Source organism: Thunnus maccoyii, chromosome 5 (assembly GCF_910596095.1).
Source record: "Thunnus maccoyii chromosome 5, fThuMac1.1, whole genome shotgun sequence".
Lineage (NCBI taxonomy): Eukaryota > Metazoa > Chordata > Actinopteri > Scombriformes > Scombridae > Thunnus > Thunnus maccoyii.
Window position 1 is genome coordinate 28,692,674 of NC_056537.1, and position 26,608 is coordinate 28,719,281.

Here is a 26,608-nt window from a genome sequence, read left to right on the forward strand (position 1 = left end):
TCCCTCCATTTTCAAAAATCACAGGACCACATTTCCCAAAAAACCTATTGCCTCATGTCATAAAGAGAATATTGGTTCTTCTTCCACTCTATTTGTTATGGAAAGAATAAAAAATGTGCCGGCAGTATGCCAATCAGTACTAAACTACACTAAGTACAATACTAAAATCTTAAAATAAATGTAAAAGACATCCTTAATCGCCATCTCTTCATACATTTTGCCAGTAATGCCTTTTTATGTCTGTTCCTCTAATCCCTATAGCCGCATCTCCCCCTCCCCCCATCCCACTTCGCAGGGGTTGTGGGTTGCCATCTGCCCAGGTCAGGTTTTTCTCTGCTGGGCTTGCTCCTCTTCCTTCAGGGCCCGCACTCTAGAGAAGGGGCAAAAGAGGTTAATTAGCCATAATAGCTACCTCAGTTACAACCGCACAGATGAGACGAAGTTAACACCATTCACGCACTCTGGTGGAGAGATTTGCTTAAGATATGTAGAATGAGTTGAACTCTAATTGTGTGAATTGAGCAATAGCACAACTTGTTATGGCTCTTTTTAGCCAGATTTTCTGCACACTACACAGAATCAAGCTGCAATGTGACAATGATGTTGAATTAAATTTGTACTTGAATATGATCAGAGTACCTGCTTATTTTATGATGCATACATATGCATTGAGTTGATTTATCAAGTAAAAGGCGAAAGAGGGCTTTGTCACTCCCACACAATGAGGCAAGTTCCTTTACATGTGAAAGTATTTTTCTCCAAAAGTCAGAAGAGAGGCAAAAAGAAAGGCAGACAGATAAGGTACAAGAAGAAAGAGGAGAGGGAGGAAGAGAAGCTTTGTGTTGACATCAAGTTGGCAGTGCGAGGGAAAAAAGTAAGAGGCACGGAAGGAGAAGCAAGAGGGAGACTGAAGCCAGTGAGACGCTGAGCAGACATTACAGCTGATTGATAGAATGAGAGTTTGTCTGTCAATCCAAGGCAGGGTGTCATGTCACCGAAGGGGAACAGGAGCCTGAAGAGGGAGGACACAGAGGGCTACTCAAACACTGGAGGTGTATGTGTGTGTGTGTGCCTGCCTATCTTCCTGATTGTCCACTAGCCTGTCAATACATGCGTGTGTGTGTGTCTGTGCACTGTATGTCTGTCAGCTTATCTTTTTGACTCTGTTTGACACAGATGGTGGAAGGTGATTGGAATTCGGGTGCTGAGAGACAATCTTAGTTCTGCTCACATGTAATGATGTTCATTTTCTTATCATTAATCTGAATGGCTAGTATCCTACAGTAACTACAATTAACAACATCGTACAATATTTGAGTGTTTGCATCTGTGGTTCATTGTTTGGCCTTGAAATAAAACACTGTGTACTTAAGACCCCTTGTTGCAGGATTCAGGTGTGTCATTTGAATACTTGTTTGAGGCAAGAAGATGTAAAACTAACCAATGTTTCGCAGAAAAATTCATACATCTTACATTTATATTTATCAATTGGGCAGGCGCTTTTGTCCAAAGCTATGTACAAATGAGGTACAATCCAAGTGATAGTAGATCAAGGAGAAGCCTTAAGAATAAATGCCTGTACATTCCATGTTCCACCTGACACTTGCAGGTGCATGAAGTGCCTAGAATGCACTCTTTTTTTTTGAGAAAGAGCTAGAGAAGGATCAAGAGATAAAGAAAGAGCATATTAGATGAGTAAGTACTTTGAAAAAAAGGATGGTCTTTAAGTGATTCTTGAAGACAGAAAAGGAGTCTGCTGACCAAATCAACTTTGGAAACTCATTTGGTAACTTTGATGCACTTGGAAAAATCACTATCATCAGTGATGTAACATGGGGTCATCTGGTCTTTTAGGTCTTTCAACATCAGCCACCTAGGCCCATGGTCACCCCTCTTTATCTCTTTCTGTGCAGTCCTGTGATGCCAAGGAGATTGATGGCTCTGCATAGGTACTGGCCGGTGAAGCCTCTGCAGCCAACCTTATCCAGCACACATTGCACATGCCATCCTTGTCTCCAGCATTTGGCTAACAGGTCTGCATACTTGGTTTTCTTTCTCTCAGAGACCTTCTCCATCCGGTATTCTCAGGGGACAGTCAATTACAGCAAGACCACTTGTCTTGATGTTTAACATCAGGACCATGTCCCGCCACCGAATGTGGTCTCTGCGATAGTGTTTGAAAACTTGAGCTGTCTCTGTAGTTCAACCTTCAGGTGCCATTCCCGAGTAGTGGCAAAAAGCCCACTTGAGGATCTTGGGTGCTAGTCAAAGCCTATTGCCTTCCTTGTTGGGTGCAGTTCTTTGCTGTTGACAGTCCCTGTGAAGATGCTCTCAGCACCTAGTCATGATGCCACAGTATAAGCCCTGCCCCATGGCCTTCAGACCACAGCTCAAAATATGCCACAGTAAGGTCTTTTATTGGCACAGTGGTTGAGCCAGTGTTTCTGCCAGACCCCAGCAGAAGAGGATGGATAGGCTGGGGAGGGTGTTGTAAACCAACTGGTTCAGGATCTTCATCTAGGGTGGCCAAGTTATCTTGGGTGGTTGATGGCTTGATTCCATCAGGCCCGCATGCCCTGCTACCACATCATTACTAGTCTACTGGCACATACTTCCTCCACCCCTGCTCGTACCTCTTCCTGGACGATGTGAGGCGCCTCCTTCCCTTTGGCTCTTTTCTAGCAAGCTCTTGGAGCGCTACTGAGCCCTGCCCATTCTGACACCATTGTATGGATCTCAACCTGCTCAATTCCATCCCCAAAGAGCCCCTATATAGCAACACCTTCCTTGACAAGGTAACCAACAATACAATATAATTTTGTCAAACAGAACATTGTTTATTTTCTTTCTTATCCCATTAATTATTTCACAACCACTCAGATTTATCGTGTGACCCATTTTAGGGGTCGCAACCCACAGGTTGGAAAACCAGTGGTTTACATAAGTCCAACACAACTACTCATAGGCATATTTCTGAGCAGACACAGAAAGGTATACCAGTTAATAAAATAGTTTGCTGAAATGCAGGACCATGATGAAACAGCCCTAATGTGACTCTGACAAACCTCTGTATACTCGGTATACTTAAGAGTGGCCCCTAACCAAGTCAGCACATTTTAAAGAACAGCTTGTAACTGTTTACAGAGTAGCAGCAGTAGGTAGATGTCTGCTCTGCAGTGATACTGATAAACTCGTGACAGCCTGAATGTCAGTATCATTTCAAATGTCATTATGAACAGATGAGTTAATCCCCTCTGACAGTGTGGTATGGAGCCACATTTCGTCTCTGAAGATACAGTAGTCACAGCAGGTAAACTCCACCACAGCTGAATCAGATTTTCCATCTCTTGAAGACTGGATGCAGGTTTGACATAAACACTCCACTTTCACAAACCATGCCAGATGAGAGTGTAAATGTGTTCCATCCACATTGCTTGAAAACTAAACAGAGCTAAGTTAATGGTTCCCTTCATGGTTCCCTTCATCTATGGGGATTTGGCTGTCGGGGTCATCAGTGATGGAAACTGTGGAGGAGACACTCCTCTGTGGTGTCCATTCAACAAAACTGAATCTGAAATTCTTTTTTCTGACATGATTAAATCCATCCCTAAGACTACCCACTTCAAGAGAGGAACTGAGCAACCTGACTTGACTTTACCTGATACCCAAGGTTATATTTTTGCTTTATGTCATCCATTATTAAATGTTGTCTTGCAATATTAAAGCCACCGGAACCTTGGCTTGAAATAGTAAAAATGCACATATGATATCAAAGTTGTGTCTCATTAAGCATCCACAAAAATCTGAGTGAATATAAACGTTCCTTACTATAAGAAAATTTAGTTCAAAAACAGCTCATTTGGCTGCTCAAACCATTTCTCAAGATTTTCTTTTCCATTCAATCACTAAAACATTGCTGGCATAGAATAAACTACAAAATCTATCAAATGGACCCTACATTGTTAGAAAGCTTGAATAATCCACTAACTAAGAAACTAGATTAGACCACTCAAATCTGTGTTTTTATTTAACTGTACGTCCTGGAGTATGGCACTAATCGTTTTAGCATTTTCCATTCACTTACATGAAATGGTTAGCATTAGTTTTTCTATTTGAAACTTTTGAGCTCATTATCAACTACCCCAGCAGTCTGCTAGTTATCTTGACTAATCAACTAACTAGCAGACTAGGGTAGACCACACGTATGTGTTTCTATTGAACTATACCTCCCGGACTAAGAAGCTAAGTGTTTTAGCACCTTCCATTCACTTACATGAAACGGTTAGCATTAGCTTTGCTATGCTACACTTTTGAGCTACTTACCAACTCCATGATTAATACAGATTTGGTGGATTACTCCAGTCTGCTAGTTAGCTTAAAACAGTAGTTTTCAAACCATGTCAGGCTAATTTGAATTCTCAATCTAGCTAACAGCAAAGAAAAGTGCAGTGCACTGTTTTCCCATGGGCGAAGTCAGCTTGGCAAGATAGCCACATCAATCGTCTTTCTTCAAAATATGATTGGACATTTATTATGTAATTAATGTCCTTGCTTAGCCATGCCTAACTGCAAACCAGTAACAAGGGAAGGGAGAGAGACATTCTAAAGAAGTACATAGCTGTCAAAGGCTATGTTCTCATACTTTTTAGGTGTTTACTATATGCACATTAGATCCCAAATTACATAATTAAGAGCCAATCATGGATTTGCCTTTACAGGGGCTATTTCTGTCTCTTTCTCTCTTCCCACTGGGCATTGTGTATCTACTTAAATTTTCTCAGGCAGGTGCATTTTAATGAGGGAGTCATGACCTCATAAAATCCTGGCTACAGCCCTGCCCAACACACAATACTTTGTTGGTACATGTTGGGTCCTTGTTTGTCAGTTTGTGTGCTGCTGTTGCACATTTGCAATATAAGTACAGTTGTCTTTATTTATCATTTACAGAATGCATTTCATTTTACAATTAATAATATTGATAAACTACCGTATTTGTAGTAGGTTTATATAGATTATCAATGGTTAACTACTTTCTGTTTTTTAACTACTTTTATTGATTCCTGAGTGATAAATCATTTATTTAGCATTAATTGAGTTTGATATCAGTTTGCTAATTTATTGTTCATGTGTGTAAAAAAAATGACACATAACCATGCCTCCTCAAAAGTACATATTTTAACTATCTTTTATATAGATTATAAAATGGCCCATTAAGTGTCTCTAATGCTGCACACATTGAGTAATAACAGGCCTTATGTGGCAGTAGTTTATTGATAGTATTACTTGGCTTTTTGATAACCTTTAGTAATGATTGAGTTCACTGTAGAGCATGTTCTAAAACCCTGGAGCTTTCATCAGGTTCAGCTCATGTAAATGTGAAAACCTTTCAGAGTCAACAGATTGGGGCGAGGGGGGTGGGGAGGGAGGGGGGTTCAGGGGGGATTACATCTGTACTCTGTTCTCTCCTCTTCCCTCATTTCTTTATCCCTCTCACTATCCTCTTTCACTCTCTCATCCCTTCATCCTCAATTTAGTTATCTTTTCTCTCAGCCTCATCTCTTTCCCTTCATCTCTTTTCCTCTCCTTCTCCCTCTGTTCCTGTGTCTCCAGCCTCCCCTCCCCTCCCATCCTCCCTCTTGCAGTCTTTGGCATGCTGCCACATTCATGCCACCGGTAGGTCACGGCTGACAGATGGCTGGATGGCGAGGGCCGAGGCTATAAGACACTGGCCAGAATGAAACAGGACGGGACCCATACATTATCAGGACTCAAGGCTGTGTCTCATTTTTAACCTTTATTTTCCTGGGGCAGGCTGACAAAGAACACTGTCTATGTTGAACAAAACCCTGCGCTTCTTTGCTTTAGAAGTGCTGTGACATTTTGAATTCCTGCTCTTTCTCTTCACCAGGGCACTTGTCACATTTTGGGAAGGTGAAGTGTACCATCAGAGGAACTTGTGTTTTTTCCTTTTTCTTCCCCACGGTCTGACAAGTGCCTGCTGAGGAAACAGACCCTAATTCAGAATGTCACCACATCCTATGAAACAAGATTGTTTCTGTGAGGTGGCCTCAGTTCTGTAACTCTCTGAGACAAAATATAATCCTTGTTACCATGAGTACCACTACATAGCAGCAACCGTTGCCCCTGTCAACAGAAAAATAAAAAAAATTCACAAGTCAAACAGATTTTTGAGGAGTTTTTCTCATTTTCTTGGTCTGATTCAGAAAAAAAAATCTGCAATGGGATGTTCCCACTTGGTAAAACTCCTCATTCAATCCAATAACAGTTGGATTATGTGTCTGGTACATGTTGCTTGCTGTCTGATTGTCTTTAAGATTTATGACAGTGCAGCCTCACGTCACCATTTATGGACCAGTAGCCACAATAGTGTTTCCGTTTGAATGTTCACTTTGTTTTATGCTACAAAAGAACCCAACTTCATACCCTCTGTATTGGTAAATGCAAATAACACTATCAAGCCTCAGTATCCTAATTTTCTAGTAGGTTTGAACCTATGCAGTCTACATTTGCATCCCTAATTATTATTTAAAAAACACTGATCCATGGCCCTGCTGTTAGCTCTATCTCCCATTACCATTACCCTACCCATCAGCCACTCTCAGCTTTAGCCAAAGTAGCCCAGTCAGGCAGTCATAATCCAGTCCAAACTCCAGCCTGAGTCTTCTCCCCCAGCCCCAATCTGTCCTTCCATGCAGAACACCAGCAGCTATGTTCACATGCACAGTATTATGTCAGCATCAATCAAAATATGTTACCAATTGCACAACATAATTATTTACCAAAGTTGGCAGAGTGGAGAAAGTTAAAGTTAGCATTAGCTACCTAGCTACACGTTAGCTACCGTACCAACACACTTGTCGACCAAGTGTAAAAACAGTTGAGAAAAAAAACTGTTAACTAATCATTCAGAAAGGTCCTACTGCATTTGCAGGAGCCTCCCTTCCTTGTTCAGGGTCAGATTCTGGATCAAACATGCGGTTGAACTCTGCATTCCTGTTAGCAGTCATGTTATTTTCATGGGAGGTAAACTCTCACTGTAACCATGGTATCAGTTCCAGGGGGGGATGTGGGCAGCAGCAGCTTTTTTCATTTAAAGCTACAGACACAGAAACAGCTTGTCCAGAAAAGGACTGAAACAGAGGGGTATAGAGGCATTTGAGAATGCATAATCTGAGCGGTATTTTCAGCAAACAACTTCAAAGACATGTTTTGGGGACCTCAAAGACTTATATTAACTTGTTGAAAAGGAGTATAATATGTGACCTTTATTGCATTAAAATTCATAAGCAATCAAACTCAACCTCTCTCAATTTAAGACATTCAGGGTTTTTGCTGCTATAGCCTTACTTGGTCTGGTATGAACAGTAGCTTATGGTGGCTAATCAGGTAGGTTAGGTAGGTTGCTGCATAACTGACATCACTGAGTCAGTTCTCTGACTTTTTGACTACTCACTACCTGTGCTACTGTTACACTACATTTTAGTATGTCACACATAAACATTTTCATGGTTTTATCACAAAGTAAAACAAGAAGTGAACATACCATTCCTCACCAGGAGACATGTTGTTTCCATCATGTAGCCCCGTTTCAATAGCTATCATGGGACAGATTTACTGTATAAAGACAGTACAAGACAGACTTCCCAATTATCCAATTACTGCAAACACCCTCCATGTTGAGTTTCATCAAGGGTAGCTCAACATCAATCGGGGAAAACAGCAGAGGGGAAAGATTGGAACAAATTTGGTGACTGAGAAGTATTTCTGTTTAAAAGTGAATTTGAGAGCCGCAGAATTGTGAGAATGACTTGACTCTGATGTTACTGATGAAATTGGTGGTGTGAAATGTTCGAGGTAGGCTACAGGGAATTCCTCCCCCTCATTTTTTTTACCCAGCATTTACAGTATAAGTGACCAACACTAATTTGTTTGTGCCAGCACATCTCATCGCCATTATTTTGCTACGTGCTCCACTTTGTTCACTATAGGGATGTCAACAAATATTCTAAACTTGATTATATAATCGAATTGTTAAAAAAGACACATTTGATTGTGAAAATTAATATTCGATTGTGGGGAAAAAAAGCAGCACTACTGCAGCTGTTCTCGCATGGGCCTGGGCCGCTGCGCTGAATGCACTGCATGACGGACAGGAGTCACACATCACTTTCATTGATTGAAAAAGAAATGTAGGTCAAACTGAAAAGAGCAAATGCTTCAACAGCAACCGCGTGGTAATGATGGCAGAGACCCAGCTGAGTGATTTGCACTCAGCAATCTTAAAAGCCTTGTTTGGAAAGGCATAGGATTTTGCTAACCAGTATGAATATTACCAAACCTGTATAAAAATTAAGCTAACAAATAACATATCAATTACGAATCATTCATTTGATCTCGCTCAGAGAGACAGCGCTCTCATTCTAGCACCAACCACAGCGCAGAGAGAGAGAGGGGTCAATGGTCTTTAAATGAAGTTTTACAGCATAGGACATTATTTTATTTGTTTATTTTGTAATGTGTAGTTATGTAGATCTTTTAAAAGACATGTTTATGTTGAAATAAATATCTATCTACTGAAGCAAGGAATCTCTGTATGTCTGTGTCTATATGTCCTTCTGTATCTCTTGAACTGTTCATTCAATTGACTCCACACTTGGCAGGTGCATTACTGGGGAATAAAAGGAGTGTAGAGTCGAATTTTTAGCAATCAGTGAGCTGCTCCGCTCTGTGCAGGGACAGGGCGGAGCCTCAGGGCTCTGCTGACTGACTGCGGTATGTCAGAGAGACAAGAGACGAGGCGTGACACAAGTCAGAGGGCATGGGCAGTTCAAAACCAGTTTGTCTCATATGTTCCGAGAATGTGCGGGCAAAGTACAAATCTTTGAAGCAAATATACTCAAATCTGAACTGAAGGCACAGAAAACAGGAATGATCTAAGAGCTCAGTATGATCGATCTGTTATTTTAGGATGCACATTATTGAATCTTAAAATGCAACCCTTATTTTACTTGAAATGATATCAGAGTACTTATTATTTATAACATTTGTATATAATAGAATGTTAGTTTCTTTCATGTTGTTGGTGTATATACACCTTAAATCTACTGTATTAATTTTTCTATATGTTGAAGCAGCGGCCAGAGGCCAAGCAATTGCCTGTTTCAAAAATTTTGAACAAGCTTGTACCTATACAAGTAGTTATGTCTCTTGTTGTATTGATTTACCCTCTTGTGAACATAATGCGCAGAAATAGATATTCAAATGGTTTGAATCTGTGTTTTTTTAGAATGAATAATCTAACGTCATTTTTAGCCAGTTTTGACAGCCCTAGTTCACTAGCTAGCTGCTAACTTTTTCTATCTGCTGTTTTTAGCAGTTTCAAAATAATCAACCAAAAGCTAAAAAGGCTCCACAGAGCTGAGGGGAACTGCAGAGTTGCTGATGCCTCTCTTTGGGTGAATCAGTACAAGTGACAACTTTAACATTACACGTTGTCATTTGATCAATTGTTTATCTGTAAAATATTCAGTAGTGTAGCTTTATAAGGTGGTTTATATGATAAATGATAAATGTTTATATTATCTTCTTGGCGCTTCAGACAAATTTCCTGATATTACAGGCAATTATCATTTTCAGTCTAATGAATCCTGGATGTCAGGAGCAGCAGGTTGTAGCTGCTGGAGATACACTCAGCTCTGGAAATGTGCTGATGGTGCCTGGACTGTGATCATAAATATACCACCAGGCCTGTCAGAACTGCTGGGAGAGAAAGGGTTGTGTTTGAGTTTACAGATGTAGAAGGTTTGGATGTCCCCTGCTTCATTTGCCATGATGTGCAGCATCACAGAGCCTGTAATGCTGTTCCTCCACACACACACATACTATACTGTACATCACTTGCTGTAAGAGTTACACTTGTTTTAATTAAGTCTGAGAGTCGTGGAGGGGTGCATCATGTCGTTGCTAGCCAATTCATAACACTGAGTCTGAAGCTCTGCAGATGGTGAAAACTAAAAGAGACAGCAGTACATTATGTTTCCATGCTACAGTTTAATATGGGAGTGAGCCAGGCTTCTTAAGGAGTATGAGCTTAGTCAGTTTTTTCTGACCTGGTTCTGATCCAGGTTACTTAAGTAAGTGGGTTAAGAAGCAAATTCCCTGTGGATGCAAACAGGATTCCCCAGTCAATGAACCGACCACAACTACTGCTTGAAAGGATTTCATTGAGTGTCAGTTTCATATGGTTAAACGGAACCAGGTTTAAATGCCTTTTTCAAATCCTTTCACATCCCCTCTAGGCTCCCTCAGCTTTGTAAGAAGATACACTACCCCAATTTATAGCTACTTTATAACTCTTTATACTTTATACTTTATACGTCACTCTATTTGACAGGCATCTTCAAAAACCAACTAGATGCACTCTGTTAAAGGTTCAAGTCACACAAATTGCAAAAAAACATGTGCTCACTTACCTCTTGTAGCATATAACCATGCACATAGTTTTAGTATTATTTACCCAGATAATGAGATATCTGTCTCTGATATTTCTGCCTCCACCCTACAATGCAGGTGAATGGAATTTCATTTGTGCTCACAACACTGTGTGACATTTAAACAAGACTACGACAGTCATGCTAGCAGCTCTGTGCTTAGCCAGATAGCATATGGAAGTGGACCACTTCAGGCAATGTTGCAGCACTGCTGACCTTCTTCTGGCCTGGACAAAATGTGAGCCTGAAATGGCCCACATGTAAAATAGCAAATATGGCCCAAATATCCAAAATCAAATGTGGGCCTTTTTTGGTAAAGATGCGGTGCTCTCAGGTATGTGTACTCTGGATGTGAGCCAGTTCTGGTTTACCTGGTTTGTTCTTGGTTGACATACAGCTTGCTTGTGGCCCAGATCTGGGAAACAGGAGCCCAAGTGCCATCATTCCATGTGGTATGTGGGCCGGATGAAAGTGGCGAAAGTGTTGGTTGTGGGCTGGATCTGGACCACAGCAATTTTGCTATCTGGGTAGGCACTGTGGTGCTTTGAGCTAGATGCTGACATCAGCATGCTAAATGCTCACTCACAATCTTAGTTTAGCATGCTTACATTTGATTATTAGTACTAAACATAAGGTATAGTTGATGCTGATGAGAATGTCATTGGTTTTGCAGGTATTTTATCAAAAACCAAAGTATTGGACAAATTAAATTTGATCTGATAATGGTGCTAGATAGATCAAACAATACAATTCATCATGAAGGGAAAAGTAATGTCAGCCCCAAATTTCATGGCAATCCATATAATAGTTGTCGAGATCTTTCAGTCAAAAACACAAAAGTCAACCCTAATGGTGGTTCTAGAGGAAAAGTCAATGGGTCTTCAAAGCCATTCAGATTCATCGTCTGGGGACCGTGAATGTCTGTACAAACTTTCTACCAATCCATCTAGAAGATATTAAGATATTTCACTGGATAAGTGAAAAGTTTGACCTGCTGGTGCCACTAGATGAAAAGTCAGGGATCACAAGAGTCATTCATTCATCTTTGGTGGACCATGAACGTCTGTACAAGTTGTCATGGCAATCCATCCAATGGTTGTTGAGATATTTCCGTCTGGACCAAGAATGGTAGACTGACTTACAGATGGACAGATAAACATTTTCATCTCTTTCCCGATTACTCATGATAATCCACATAATTCACTGTGAACAGCTTTCAGTCCCAAATATATCAAAAGCTGGGCAAAAGGGCAAAGTTTTTAACACCTGCAAATCTTTATCTGTAATGATATTTTTAATTAATTTTCAACTAAAACTTTCAACAGCAAAACTAGACCCCAGTCTGTCTTGTTCCTAAATAAACCAACCTCTCCCAACTGAGGCCTTTTCCCCTCAGAGACGAGCAGTAAATGCGTCCCAGCACCAGAAATGAATAATATATGAATCCCTCTGGACGTGTGAGGAGGCTGCCTGATTGCACGAGTCTCTTTCTCTCAGGAGATATGCATGTTTGTGTGTGTGTGTGTGTGTGTGTGTGTGTGTGAGTGTGAGTGTGTGTGTGAGATCAGTGCGTATTGACTGTCCAGTCACATCCTCTCTTCCTGCTATCGGTACTGCTGAGGTCATCTGTGTCTGTGCTCCCCCCAGGTCAACACATTATCTAAATGATTTAATATCACTGCAGCCGCCCCGACCCTCTCCTGTCATTGTGCAGTGGAGCAGGGAGACTAAGCACTCTAGGATGAATACTGAATACTTAATAGTATTTTTCATTGCTGTAGTAACAAAGGTATTATGCATTACACAGATCATCAACTCATTTTTCTGTGTAGTTATATATTTAATATTTGCAGTTTTGTCATAATACCAGGGACACAACTGGAATTCAACTGAAGTGGCTCTTTAGAGTTAGTTCAGGAAGTTTGTTGAGTAAATTAGTCTTGTGTGACTAAAACTGATCTGTGAGGATTTTGTTTTTCAACTGTACCACCGAAGTCACAGTGTGATATGCATATGATAATTTAATATGAACCTATACAACACTGTCTTGAAGATGGGAATCAAAGAGAATCTGATTTTTTATTTCCAAATTACTTTGTGGAACTAGCGAGTGTATCTCAGACCCTGGGGAATAACTGTGAATGCTCTCAGTCTTCTGTTCCCTCTTTTTTTATTCATTATATTCAGTTTTGTATTGATTCAACATCACAGTGCAGCGACTGGGATGAGTGCTGGTGTTTGCTGTTGGATATTCAGGAGTCTGAACATTCAGGTTTAAAATTAAAAATGCTGCTGAACAGGGACTGCAAGCTCCAAAAAGACTAGATCCGTTGATATATTTTCATAAATCGGAAAACATTTTCAATTAATTCATCACAAACCAGTTGATGAAGAGAAAGCCTCGACCTTTCAGGACCCCTGGAGTTCTGATTGCCTGCTTTGTCTGCTAGTTATCCAGTCATGGTCATGAAATTTGGCATTGTTATAATATCAGTATTTGTATTAGTTTGTTATTTGTGCGAATCTATTTTAATTCCATTTAATGTGTTTTTCAAAATGTGAAATTTATGCCTAAGTAAAGTGGATATTTTTATAGCCTATCAATACATTCACAAATTCACTTGTCAGTCAGCAAGCACTCTTGAGTTTGTGTGTTTAGAATGAAGTTAGGGTGAGGAGACAATTATCTTAGCTTAGTGTAAAGGCTGGAACCAGGGGGAAACAGCTACTCTAGTTCGGTGCAAAGTTCAAAAAATACTACTTAGTGATTCCACACATTGTATCTCATTAGTTTAGTATATAAGTACATAAACAGAAATGTAAAACTCCACCAAAAAACATTCCTATCAGCCTCAGCTGTACTTTGTGTATGGTCTTAACTAGCATTTGTTAGCATCCAAATTCTCTAAGATGGGGAACACATTATACCTGCTTAGCATCAGCATGTTAGCATTCTCATTGTGAGCATGTTAGCAGCCTCACAGAGCTCTTTACAAGACTTTATGACTCAATTTCAAGAACATACAAAGAAAAAAGAAAAACTTCTTATTTCTTGTTAGGAGACCTTAAAGTTTCTGTAAAAGATTTGTTAGTCTCTGAGCTTAGTGAACTCAGGCATGTCGCCAACCTGCAACCGGCTGCGGATGGCTTTATACTCTTAGTCTTGTTGAACTTTAGACAGGCACGCCAGCTGCTTCCCCCTGCCTCCAGTCTTTGCACCAATCTAGGCTACTCACCTCCCAGCTCTGTACTGAACGTGCAGATATGAGAGTGGTATCTATCCTCACATCTTAACTCTTGGAAAGAATGTGAATAACCATATTCCCCTGAACTATTCCTTTCAAGTATGATTCCAGTTTGCTTCGATATGAGTCTTATTTTCATAGTTTTGACTATCATTTCTATCTGTTATAAAATCGTATCATAATCATAATCTGCATACAGTTTAAAACCTGTTTGTCCAACAGCTCGTGCTGCTCCCCCTTTTTGCAAAGACTGCACAGTGAAACAACATATTACAAACAGGAATTATCCTACAATATATATGAATACATTACCCTTATATTACATTTCATCTTATTTCATTTGATTAGCATTTGGTATATAGCTTCTCAGAATCCACCACATTTTACTAAATTAACTTCCTCAAAAGCAAAACTTTAAAAGTAATTGATGTAATTTAATTAAGTCAACTTTTCTTAAAGCATTTCTGACAAACAGTGACAATGCATTCAATGTAAATTCAGTTGAGACATGATATCTAACAACATATTAAGCTCTGATTTTTTGAACAAAGGCTGTCTGCGTGTTTTCTGGTAGTATGAGCCAAGGACATTGTGCTGCCTCGAGCATTTTCCCCTCACCAGCCCACAGCTCCCTCCTTGTCCCTCTCTCTCTGTCTCTCTGTCTCTGTGTGTCTCTCTCTCTCTCTCTCACACTCTCACACACACACACACACACACACACACACACACACACACACGCAAACACACACACACACACAAACACAACACTCTCAGACAGACAGACAGAGCAGAGTACCGGTCCACTGACCCGCAGTGGCTGTCAGATATTCCCTGCTGTCTCTCATGCAGATGAATCAGAGCGAGAGAGAATGAGGAAGGACAGGGACAAGTGACAAGACTATTTGAGTAGACAAGACTTTTTTTCTGAACAGTTCGAAAAAAATCCTGTGGGTACTGAGGAAAATATGTTGGCTCACTAGAAAATCAGTGACAACATTTAGACAGAAGTATACTACTACCTCAGACTGGTGATCAGAGCAGAAGACGAATATCTACACAAACCAAACAAATGACCAACAGCCTGGAGGATGAGCTGTGACAGAAGAGAAAGAAAGACAAGGGCTTTTCAGTCAGAGAAATGATGAAATTTGTGTAGTAATGAGGAGATTTTATTTTCTGAAGGCCAATAGCAGTCACCTTGTCATTGTGCATTATATTGCTGGCTAGCATTACCCTTTTAGCGACCACTTACAGCACCAAGGGACACAACGCAAGTAGACAGAATGTCCTTCACAAACTCTGCATCCCCTTCATGCATTCAGCACTAAGAAATAACACCATGATTCAGCAACAGCCAGCACATGAGAAAGTCTACATCGCTGGGTGTCTTTTTATTACACTTCATAAAAGCCTCCATGGTCCATGCATCACTCTCCATGCTAAACTGTAAAAAAAGAAACATTTTTAACAGATAGAATAGACCTTGGACTGTTGCACAGCTCTGCATTTTAAAAAGCCTTAGTAGGATTTGTTTGGATGCTCTGGTAGCTAATGTCATAGCTAGCGGGCGTCAGCACCACATGAGGAAACTTACTTGGTGCACCAAACAGAAGATCCAGAGTGATATTCAGATCACAGCGGGCGCAGATCATTGTGATGTTACAAAGCCTGGAACCCACCATGGCATTTTCAGTGAAAGCACAAAAAAAAAAGGCACTGCAAATTCCAAAGGAGCATAGAGTGCTCTATAACCTTTATCCAGCTCTGTCTGCAAACAGCAGGATGTGCAACAACATTGAAATACCGCCTCTGGTATCTTCAGGTGTCTTCAGTACACCATGGCCTACCGCAGCTTGTTATTGACACACATACAAAAGTCATATATGTACCTCAGTTTAAGCTATCTAAAGAGAGCAGAATGCCTAAAGGAACACAATGTAAGAATTGCAGTATTGCTTTATCATCTGGCTTGAGAGCAAAGCTTCTAAGTGTGTAGCTCCTGTGGGGATTCAGTAGCATTTTATTGAATCTGAATCCAGTATCAAATCCACTCATCAAATAAACTTATAATCAAACATCTGAGGTTAAATAGACATCTGTAATCAACTCTGTGGGCTGAGAAAGCAGAAAAACTACAGTTTTGAGTGGTACCTTCAATAATGTCTACTACCTTTACAATCTAAAGATGAGCTGCCTGTAATGCTAACTCAGATACAGTCAACTTACTTTTGCAAACTTTATTTTTCAGTAGCAGCTTGCTCCATTAACTGGAGGTCCCAATTCAGCATTTGGAATTCTGACTGCTAACATTAATGAGACCTCTCTGTTGGTCTTGTTAAACTGCAAAAACACACAGTCCACTTGCAATCAAAAAGTGATATTAAAGGTTGTGTGATTGCATATTTTATGAAGAAGCAAGTGATAGAATAGACTTAAATTACCTCTGAGGGGCGTTAATTCAGGTGAATATGTATCTGTGTAACTTGAAAACGTTTCAATTTAAGAAAAAGTTTGAGCTCATTACAAGACTTTATGACTCCATTTAAAGAATGTACAGAGACAAGAATTTTTTTTTTAATTTTTTGTGAGTTAGTGTGCGGCACTGACTCACAGGTACTGATCAGCCCCCTTTAGATTTAATATGGTCATTTGGTGCCATGGGGAAATGAGCAGCTTAACTTACAGCCGTGTCAGGCCTTTTATTAGCTCCCAGGAACTGTATGTCATATACTACCTTTAATTTATATGCTTGTCTTGCATGTGTGTGGCAGCTGAAATTAGAGTGGGTGTGACTCATGTTGGCACCTTATCAGTGGGATTAGCATGACTATGAGACGCTGTGATGGATATTAGCTTGGAGCGGACACAGCGCACACCGACAGCCTTGTAGGATATTTATGTGATTGAACGGGAAAGTCAAAGGAGAAATATTTAAATATACCAGTAAATGGCGTGCCTGTTTGTGGAAGGGATATTAATTTCATCTCATAGATTCAAACTCCTGACCATGCACTGTGCTGCGGCACAATAATACCCAAGAAGTGGATATGTAAGCTTATTTCAAGTCAGTGTCAGAGTCTGAAAAGCTGCCAGTTGGTTGCTGGATACACTCAGGCTTCACAAATCAATGAAACGGCTCTTGGACAATTTTCTGACAGAAGAGCCTTTAACACAGTTAGTTTGGGTTCTTATAGCCTTATTGTTAGATACCCATGTGAGAATTTTTGTCTCACCCCGGAGCTGTGACTTATATTACTAAATGAGTACATTTACGATGTGGGAACCAACCAGCAATAAGCCTATTGTAGACTTAATAAACCAAGACATGTGGCAGGGTTTGAAAAGACAGCTGAATACTTAAGCCAGAAATAATTAATTAATAATTAATTTGGCAGGTTTTTAGGACAAAAGGGCAAATTGGCAAAACGCACAAAGTGTTGCATTGGCTTCAGCCTCAACAATGTGCGGAGCCATACTGACTGAACTAGTTGAATTTTTTCAGCTTACTGTTACTACTGCCAACTCTTTACAAGGCAGCTATTAGAAGTGTGAAATCAGAAAAAAACAGTTAAGAGCAAAACATAATTAAGTTTGAAACCAAATTAGAACAGTGCTTCTCAACCTTTTTAGATTGCACCCAGTGGAGTTTTTGACCACTAGTTGTGCTATCCAGCAATGTTTTTTAGAGCGGGTCCCTTTTTTGTTCATATCTCAACACATGAGGACTCCCATGCTGGTGAGGCGTTACAGTCGACAGTTGGTGGGTGCATATTACATTGGATTATAAACAATCATAGTATTCATTTTCTCACCTGGTACCACCGTTCTCTCTGATTATTATTTGCCATGCAAAATGCGGAATATCGCACTTGTGCATTTGGTGTGAAAACAGGGTTTGTCTTTGAGTTGAAACCTGTTCAGTCAAAGAGCCTTCCAGGTTTGTTTCATTTGAATAGGTTTTAGAGACATAAAAAGGTAAACTATGTAGTATTTCACATTGAAAAATCAAAGATTGGAGCAAAATCTGAATAGAAATATGTTGTTTATTGCCTCTTTTCTATCATATTATCATATACTATTCTCACAACCCCACAGATTTATCTTGCGGCCCCCCGGAGGTTTGGGAACGACCTCCTTAGAATCAACACATTAACATTTCTCCCATAGCCTGAAAAGTATTTATCTGAAATTAAGTCACAAGGAGGGTCTGAAATGACAAAAATCCACTCCTAAACAGATTGAGTCTTGAGTCTAAAACATTGTTTAAATGGTGGCTTGTGATGAAGCTTCTCCATTTCCTCCTCTGGTTCACTGTCTTTGTGTACATGCAGTATCTGTGCCAGTACCTTGTGGTCAGCTCTTTCCGTATGAATGGTTTCAGGGGCTTGGCTGGCTGAGCTTTTTAGAGGATTCCTGCACCTTTGTGACAGTCAAACAGCTCCTAAATCCTCTGATTCCTCCAGCCGGCTTTGTTGCTGTTTGCCTTTGTTGTTTTTGTTGTTGTTCACTGAGTTTTGTCACCACTATTTCCACTTTCCCCAGGTTACAATTACCTCTTTAATCTGTATGAACCTCAGCTGCTGTGGATGGGAAATTACCCAACAATACCAAACCTCAGTATGATTTGTATGTGGTGATGTGTTCAATTGTGTCTCTTTTTTAAGCAAATTCCACTTCATTGTTGGCACTGACAGCTCAAATCTTTACTGTATAGAGAGCAGATTTTATGCGGTTTGTATAGAAAGGTTTTAAGTCATCTTCTCCTCTCTCCTTCTCTTCCTTCCTCATTTCTCACTTCCTCTTCTCTCTTCATAACAAACCTGCTGTGTACTAATTGGCTTCCCGAAGCACCAGTAACAGGTTTTTCCTCACAGTGTCTCCAGGGTCTCTTCTTTTACACAACATGCATGCCCTTCTGTTTCTCTGATTATACCCCCAGAAGTCAAGCATATTGTGCTGTTAGAGCAAACAGGCCGCCGCAAATGCAAATGTCTTGTTCGGAGGAAAAAAACCTTTCCAATCTGTTTTGCTGCATATTTTAAACTGCAAAATAGCAGCACACGCTGATGTATATTTCAAGTGAGGGATGCCAGACAGCATTGTTCTGGGGAAAGTAATTAATTTGCATAAAGATGACATTTCTCTGAATCTAGTTTATTTATTTGTTTCAACAAGAAGTATTGTTGTGTAAGAGGTCACAGAGGAAACAATGCAATCTTATTTTTAGTTGTTTTTTTTTCAGCCTTCTTCCTCTCAATGCAGTTGATTGAGATTTATGCAAAATCTATCTTTATTAAAGATCTCCTACAGATATGTATTAAGACAAACTGCTGTGTGTCTGATATATATGACATATTATTACCACGTTAAAATCCTTAAAATCACATCTCTCTCATTAAAAATTCAAGAATCTATGAATATGTTTATATAGGGCTGTGCGATATAACAATATATATCGTGAGACAATAGAAAAATGTCTATTGTTCCATATTATGCTCTATTGTTTATTTCATTGTTTCACAAATCACACCCTTTACAACAATATTTTTTGTCATTAGGAGTCCTTCCATTTTTTGCGCGGATTACATGAATAAATTACTGTTCTTGGCTTTTTATTCGCGAAGCTTTTATTGCACTTACAGTAATGTAACAAGTGTAGTTGTTGTCAGCTCAAGTACTTCACCTGGTTCATTGTCTCTCCTCTGCTGCGCTGTGGTGCAGTACACACAAGGAGGGTTCATCCTCGCCCACGGTGAGTCTCAGAGAGCAGAGGAGAGTACCGCGACTATAAATGACAGAAAAACGCAGTAGAGACTCTCACACTGAGTTGAAATGAAGTGTTTCAGTGTATGTGCACTTTCCAAAGAACACAGAGGAACTTTCCACTTTTAGCAGATGAATGAGAAAATAGCCTTTCAATGTCAAACTCTGTACATACATCATTCTGCACAGTGAAGGCCAAACATTCAACTGAGGGAACAAGAAAAAAAAACACATTTTTGAATGGAGGACTTAAAGTTTTAAATCCAGATCCAGACCTCTGAATCAATGCCCACATCTCTGATTTCTTTTACTTAGGGTGACCCTATTTTCACACCCCGAGCGCACCTTTCAACACCATGGACAGCACCTCAGCAGACAAAAAAATTGTATTTTGTCTCACAAAATCCACCAAGGTATTTGTCAATGTACATGAGCACAGGCTGCGCCCTAAATGGCCGACTGTGACATATTCTCTTTTTTTAATTTATTTTTTTAAAAACAAAACAAGGTACAAATCTCTTTATAACCTATAAATAACTTAATGGGCTATAACATAAAAATAACTTTAACTTGCATCTTCACAACGCTATGCCACGAGCTGGTCACAAGTTTACAAAGATTAAAATGTCAAAACATTAAATCACAATTGCACTTCATTAATAACAAAAAACAAAAAAGAGCCTTTAAAGAAAGTTACCTTCAAGAAGACTGCCGAGTCTTTCTTCCTAGTCAGAGTTTTTTTCTGGAGCTCTCAGCTCTCAGGGAAACCACCACTTATGTTTGGCCGTCTAAATAAGATCTATTATATCAGCATTTCCACTGTGCACAACCAAAAATATACCCTTGCAGTGTGCAGAACGCAGTATTTTTGTTGCCAAGTACTTTACAAAGGAAGGAGTAAGCCTCCTGAAGCTTTTTAGAAAAGACCGACTTCCTCTTTGGCATGACGGCTAACCATTAGCATACTTACAGGTTCTGTCAGAAAGAGCCACAAGTGTCATAGCAACAGCCTTGACAAAAAATGGATTGATTGACACACATACAGACAAATCAGTGTTGAATTCAGATGCGTGGTGCATTGTTTATGTTTTTATATTGGGGCAGGTAATAATGAGTGGGACAGAACATGATAAATGTCTATGTAAGCGCTGAAAATAAGTATAATTATTAATTTAATTGTGGTGAAACCAGGACGGTTTTACAGATATTTGTCGGGACCTGCGACACCCAGCTTGAAACTGGGACAATCCCAGACAAACCGGGACGTCTTGTCACCATACTTAAACTATTCAAATAGGTCTGGTATTGTGCTCATTAGCTAGCTAGCTAGCTACACTGTTGTGCTTACTAGCTACACTCTATATACTTACACATTCTGTAAGTATTTCAACTTACAGAAATAACCATTTTTAAATCAACAAATTTCCTCGAACATCAACTTCACTGATGAAGGCACTAGAATTAATTACAATTCTATTAAATTAATTAACTATTTTTTCGGATAATATTGATTGTGATAACCAATAGACCAACATGGTCTATTGGTCTACTGGTTATTGATTGCTGAGATATTGCAATCCTGTATCCTAGAAATTACGTTAATATACAACTGAATTACAATGGCAAAAATGATTTGCTAGAATCATATGCTTTTTTTTTCAACATGATGAGAAAATATTGTTAATTAATGTATTTGCAAGTTGCAAAAATGTTGATACTGAACATATGAGTGAAATGTTCACAGACAACATACAACGTACGTTCTTATTTTCCCACGGAAATATCCATTCTTGCTGTACAAAATCTGCTGGTAGAAACTACAGCAATAGATGGATATGTTTAGACACTGGCAGCACCTGGTTAAGGTTTGGGAAAGATCATGGTCTTGGTTTAATACAGAAAGAATCTGCAGTGCCTTGAAGCACACCATGTTTATTAACATTTAAGCCACACCACAATCCTTCACTAACCTTAACCAAAGTGCTTTTGTTACCTAAACCTGAACAGACACAGGACTTGGGATGTGAACCCGAGTCTGTGCTGTCAGAGTCCTGCATCTTGTCATTCCCCATCCACCCTGACTTCCTCCCTGCAACAAAGAGCATGGCTTTGGATCAATAGATAGCACATGACGTCTATTAACTTTGGTGTTTGCGATTCTATCTCCGGCTCCCCCTGGCTCCTGGCGTTGAAGTGTCCTTGAGCAAGACACTGAAGAATTGAGTGAGAGCCATTGTGAAGCACTTTGTCTTGCTTAGGTAAGAATGTGCTGTATAAGTGCAGTCCATTTAACCGTATAATGTAAAACACATGTGGAAGTGACAATGAGATAAACATGAAAATGACTGCCCAGACAGTCCCCTTCAACTTTCACCTACAGTACTTTGTGACGTTGTGCATGAATGTAGCACACAATAACAGATAACTAGGCTGCGTTCACTGTCACTTTCTCTTCCAAATGGTAAAAACAAGAACTACAAAAACAAGTCATAGGTTCGAAAATACAGGAATATATTTTTCTTTCCTGTAGCAGACCTGTATTAGTTCATACTACTAAACTGAAATAGTCCAAACTGAAATATCTCAACAAATATTGGATGGTTTGCCATGAAGTTTCATATACACATTCATGGTTCCCAGAGGGTGAATCATAAAGACACTGGTGATCCTCTGATTTTCATCTAGTGCCATCATCAAGTCAAAATTTCAATTCATCCAATACTTTGGTTTATGACCAAATACCTGCAAAACTGATTACACTCCATCAAACCTAGCTGCATGTTGTGTTAAGTCCTAATCAGTGGTGGAAAGTAACTAAGTATATTTACTCAAGTACTGTACTTAAGTGCAATTGTGAGATACTTTACTTCAGTATTTCCATTTTATGTTATACTTCCACTCCACTACATTTCAGAGGGAAATATTGTACTTTCTACTCCACTACATTTATCTGACAACTTTAGTTACTTTTCAGATGAAGATTTGACACATTGGATAATATAACAAGCTTTTAAAATACAACACATTGTTAAAGATGAAACCAGTGGTTTCCAACCTTTTTGGCTTTTGATGTCTTACAAAAAGCAGTGTGTAGTCGGGGTCACATTTCAGATGTCTATGAATTGTTAACAGCTCCACCAAATAGTGATTTTTCCCTCTAAACTTCTCACTTGATTTAATTTCAATAAATGTTCAAATGATCCAATTTTTCAACAAAAGTCAAAGATTAGAGAAAAAGTCCAAAAACTGAAAACAGATTTGTGTATCAGAACTTTGTTTTTTCTTTTTTCCTCTCCCATTAATCATCTCACGACCCCTCAGAATTATCTGGTGACCCTTTGGAGGCGCCCAACCCCCAGGTTGGGAACCACTGCACTAAACTAGCTAACTGTAGCAGCTACAACAGCTAATCTAATGATGTCATATATAATAACATATCAGTCAGAGTAATGAAAGGAGTACTTTTACTTTAATACTTAAAATACATTTTGCTGTTAATACTCCACAACTTGAAAAAAACAGCCAAACAAACATTATGCTAGCTAAACATTATGCACTCATCGAAACACACTTTTTGACTCATCCCAGCCCTCTCATCATGTAAATTGACTCCACTCCCACAAACTGTTTTCCTAACTGATATCACACTGGCTTATATTTTTAGTGATCCCTGTCTGTGTTCAACAGCTCCGATATAATGTTTCAGCAGGAGCTACATTACAGCAAATTAAGGAGGGAAAAAAGCTTTCAAAATGCCTTTAATTGAGCCTCACATCTCATGTGTGCATGTTTTGTAGTAACTAACTTTTCACTCTGTCATCTCACCATGAGAAGGATGCAGTTGTTCTCCAGTAGAAGGAGTAAATTAAGCAGAATGAGATGGAAGAACTTCATATCGTTTCTGTCTGATAAGAGAATCTCTTCTCTTTTCCATTTATTTTTACATCCCTCTTTCCAAGAAATGAGACAATGAAACCATATCAGTAGTGCTGTAACGTAATTAGTGGAGTGGTGGAGCCGTCTGTTGCAGCAGAGAGGCATATGGACTTACAGGAAGACCCATTCAATCTGTATTGATTTCTGCAAGTGGAAGATTTGGTGAATCCAGACTGCAGTCAAGTTGCGATCAAGACATAGATAACCCTTCCATCATGTATGCTGTCCACAGTTTTGTGTGTGTGTGTGTATGTATGTGAGCTCTCTTTTCTCTAAATGTGTGTAAATGTGTATGTGGGCATATGTGAGTGTATCTCCTGAGAGCCATGATGGCTAATGTTTTTGGCTGAGCTACAGAGGGAGGCGATCCATTCTCTACACACACACAGACAGTATGGAGAGAGAGAGACATGTGCGGGAAGAATGACAGCCATTTGTAGAGGCCATCACACTATGAAGACAGCAAGATGGGAAGAAAATGATGGCTGATGGTTTTAAAAGGTTGTTAGTGTGGTAAAGGAGGGAAATGGCTTGATAATGGAATCTGCCTCTGTGATCTTTAATCTGCAGCCTGTCAAGCTGTGTGTAGAGGAGACAACGCAGAGAGGAGCAAGGAAAAATAACACTGCATTATTCCACTCAGTAAACAACAAGGTGAGGGTTATCAAAGCGAGGGAATACAAATTTAGATAAGTCCGCTTGCACAAGGAAATTGCAGACAAAAACCGTTGTGTTGTATCGTTTCCTCTCTCTTCTTTTGGGAAAGTCAACAGCTGAAAAGTCCCTTTCAGATATGCACTTCATTACATGAATGTGATGGCAATTTTACATGTTGGTCTCATGTTTCAATAAGCCCTCAAGTCACTTTTCATAAGGTCACAAAGGCTACGTCACTCATAACATTTCTGTAATACTTCCAATGTGGTTTCAGGTCCCAATCAGTGGATGAGTTGACTAACATTGTGCATTCTCCACTTCATTCAGTTTTTTTTCCCCCCACACAGAAAAAATGAACAAGAACCAAAATGCATCACTACTTGGAGTGAGGCGTCTATCCACTCCTTCAGCTATCATAACTGACTGATTTGTCAATCAATTTTTCAGCAGTTTGGGTTCACAAAATGCCGGGCATTTAAGTGTAATACAGAAGTTTATCAAAAATAAATGTTTTCATACACAAATACTTATGTTTAATGCAAAGTAACAGTAAGCTGATAAATAAATAAATAAAAGTTGAGCCTCTTCTATAATTATTATTATTAAGTATATTCTATTTTCTTATTGTGTTGTAATATGGCTGCTATGATGATTTTCTTTAAATACAGAAAACAGACTTTTAACCCAGGTTAAATAATCTTTGCATATAAATTAACCTCAATAAGGAAAAGTGCTACATAGAAAACTGTTAAATCATATTAAATAATGTACAGAAAATAACCTGTCAGAATTAAAAAGAATAGAAGATAAAAATATGTGATAGATGTACATTAAGGAAAAATAAACGGACAACTTGATCTGAAAAGATAAAAAAATGTTTTCCTTTATTAGTGTTTGATTTCAGTTAATTCTAAACGTTTTACGTGTGAGTTTGAGAGGCGAGCTCTGTCAGCCAATCAGGTATCAGTTACATCTAGCGTGCTGACAAAACCTATGCCAGAGTTTCACTTCCTGTTTTGAGTCACAGCAAGGAAGAGGGTAGCCACCGTGACGAGCGTTAACCATTAATCTTGGATAAAAGTTAAAAAAGGAAGTTGATTAAGGATAGCTAAATCAGCCCCGAGTACTGTGTGAGAACGGCCAGAGAGTCCTGTCGTCGCTGGTTACTGAGAAATAACCGCATTGGTGAGATATCTTTTGACTGTTGTGGCGCTAGCTGCTAATGCTAACAGGCGCTAGCCGCTAATGCTAACGGATACAAGGGCGAATGCTATTTGCTTGTGCTAAAAGTGTTAGCTATGCTATTTCGAAATGGAAATATAATTTTGTACAGTGAAATACATAAACTTAGCCGATGTAGTCACTGTTAGCACATCTGTAATACACTGAATGTTTATTGGTGTTGTTTTAAGCACATCTGTCGTCCACTTAATGTTTATTTGCGTTGTTTTTAGCACATTAACCTGTACCTTTGAACCACACTGAGCTGAACCTTTGCTAGTTGTTAAAATGTTTTGTGCAGGTGACTATAGGCCGCAGGGTGCAGGGCCCAAAAGCACATGTTTTTTAGTGTTGGTGTGGACATTTTATGCCAATTGCCATGTACAGAAGGGAGTGTTTTGGTATTCTTTCTAATTGTGAGTTAAGAGGTTATTTTAGTAACCACAGTTCTGTGAGGACACAGGAACTTTAGACTACTATGTTGTTTATGATGGGATTTTACAATTACTAATGTCTTATTAGTTCTGATATTATCCTTTAAGTAATGTAGAGTATAATGGGAGAATTTGATGAGATGTATTCTATCTTTTATTTTATGGTCCACTATTTCAGATTAGAAGCTTGAATGTGAGTTCTGACCTTGCCCACTATAGGTCAGGTTTTTGGACCTGCCTGGAGTTTGAGCCTGGAAACTGTTGGATGTTTGATGGCGAGCTACAACGCAATGGAGTGGAACTAGGGACTCAATTGCATGTAGAAGATTGAAATCCCGGACTTAAGGACTCTGTCTCTTCACACACAACTGATGCATTCTATAGTGCGGTAGGACGAAAAGTTGCCACTTCCACAGTGGTACAAATAGAACTATTAGTTAGTTAGTTCTGGATGATAAGTGTGGGACACAAGGACTGAGTTCACATCAGTGACTAATGTGACTGAAAGGGAATAGGATCTGAATGAATCTTGAATCTAAAGACTTATTGTCCAATTAGAATTTTGTTTTTGCTTTTCAATTACCTGGTTAATAATTGTGTTTTCTTATACATTTTTATTTTTTCTACTTTTCTTCAATACTTTCCATAAAAAGGAAGAGTTGTTCTTCCAAAAGGGAGATATTGTGTCTGAGTGTTGATTCTGGTGTATTGTTTGGTCTATTCTGGCTCTGTAGACAAACCTAGTAACTTCTGATTTTCTAGCTATAGAACACTTTCCCACCACAAACAAACTGCTCCTGAATTTGTCAGACCACTTCCACTAAAGGGCCTGGTGAAGTTG

General features: G+C 39.3%; 1 protein-coding gene and 1 long non-coding RNA gene across 4 annotated transcripts in view; both read left to right on the top strand.

The window, feature by feature from the left end:
* The window catches only part of LOC121897717, a 39,312-nt gene extending 15,226 nt beyond the window's left edge, over nt 1–24,086 (top strand). The window contains exon 3 of one of the 2 annotated variants that reach the window (XR_006096274.1): nt 24,026–24,086. This is a non-coding gene — a long non-coding RNA (uncharacterized LOC121897717). Of the gene's footprint in view, nt 1–261; nt 349–24,025 lie in introns of those variants that run through there. The other variant, XR_006096275.1, reaches the window with a different exon arrangement.
* LOC121897716 (polypeptide N-acetylgalactosaminyltransferase 18-like) overlaps nt 1–26,608 on the top strand; it is a 183,215-nt gene that overhangs the window by 53,019 nt on the left and 103,588 nt on the right. The window lies entirely within an intron of this gene.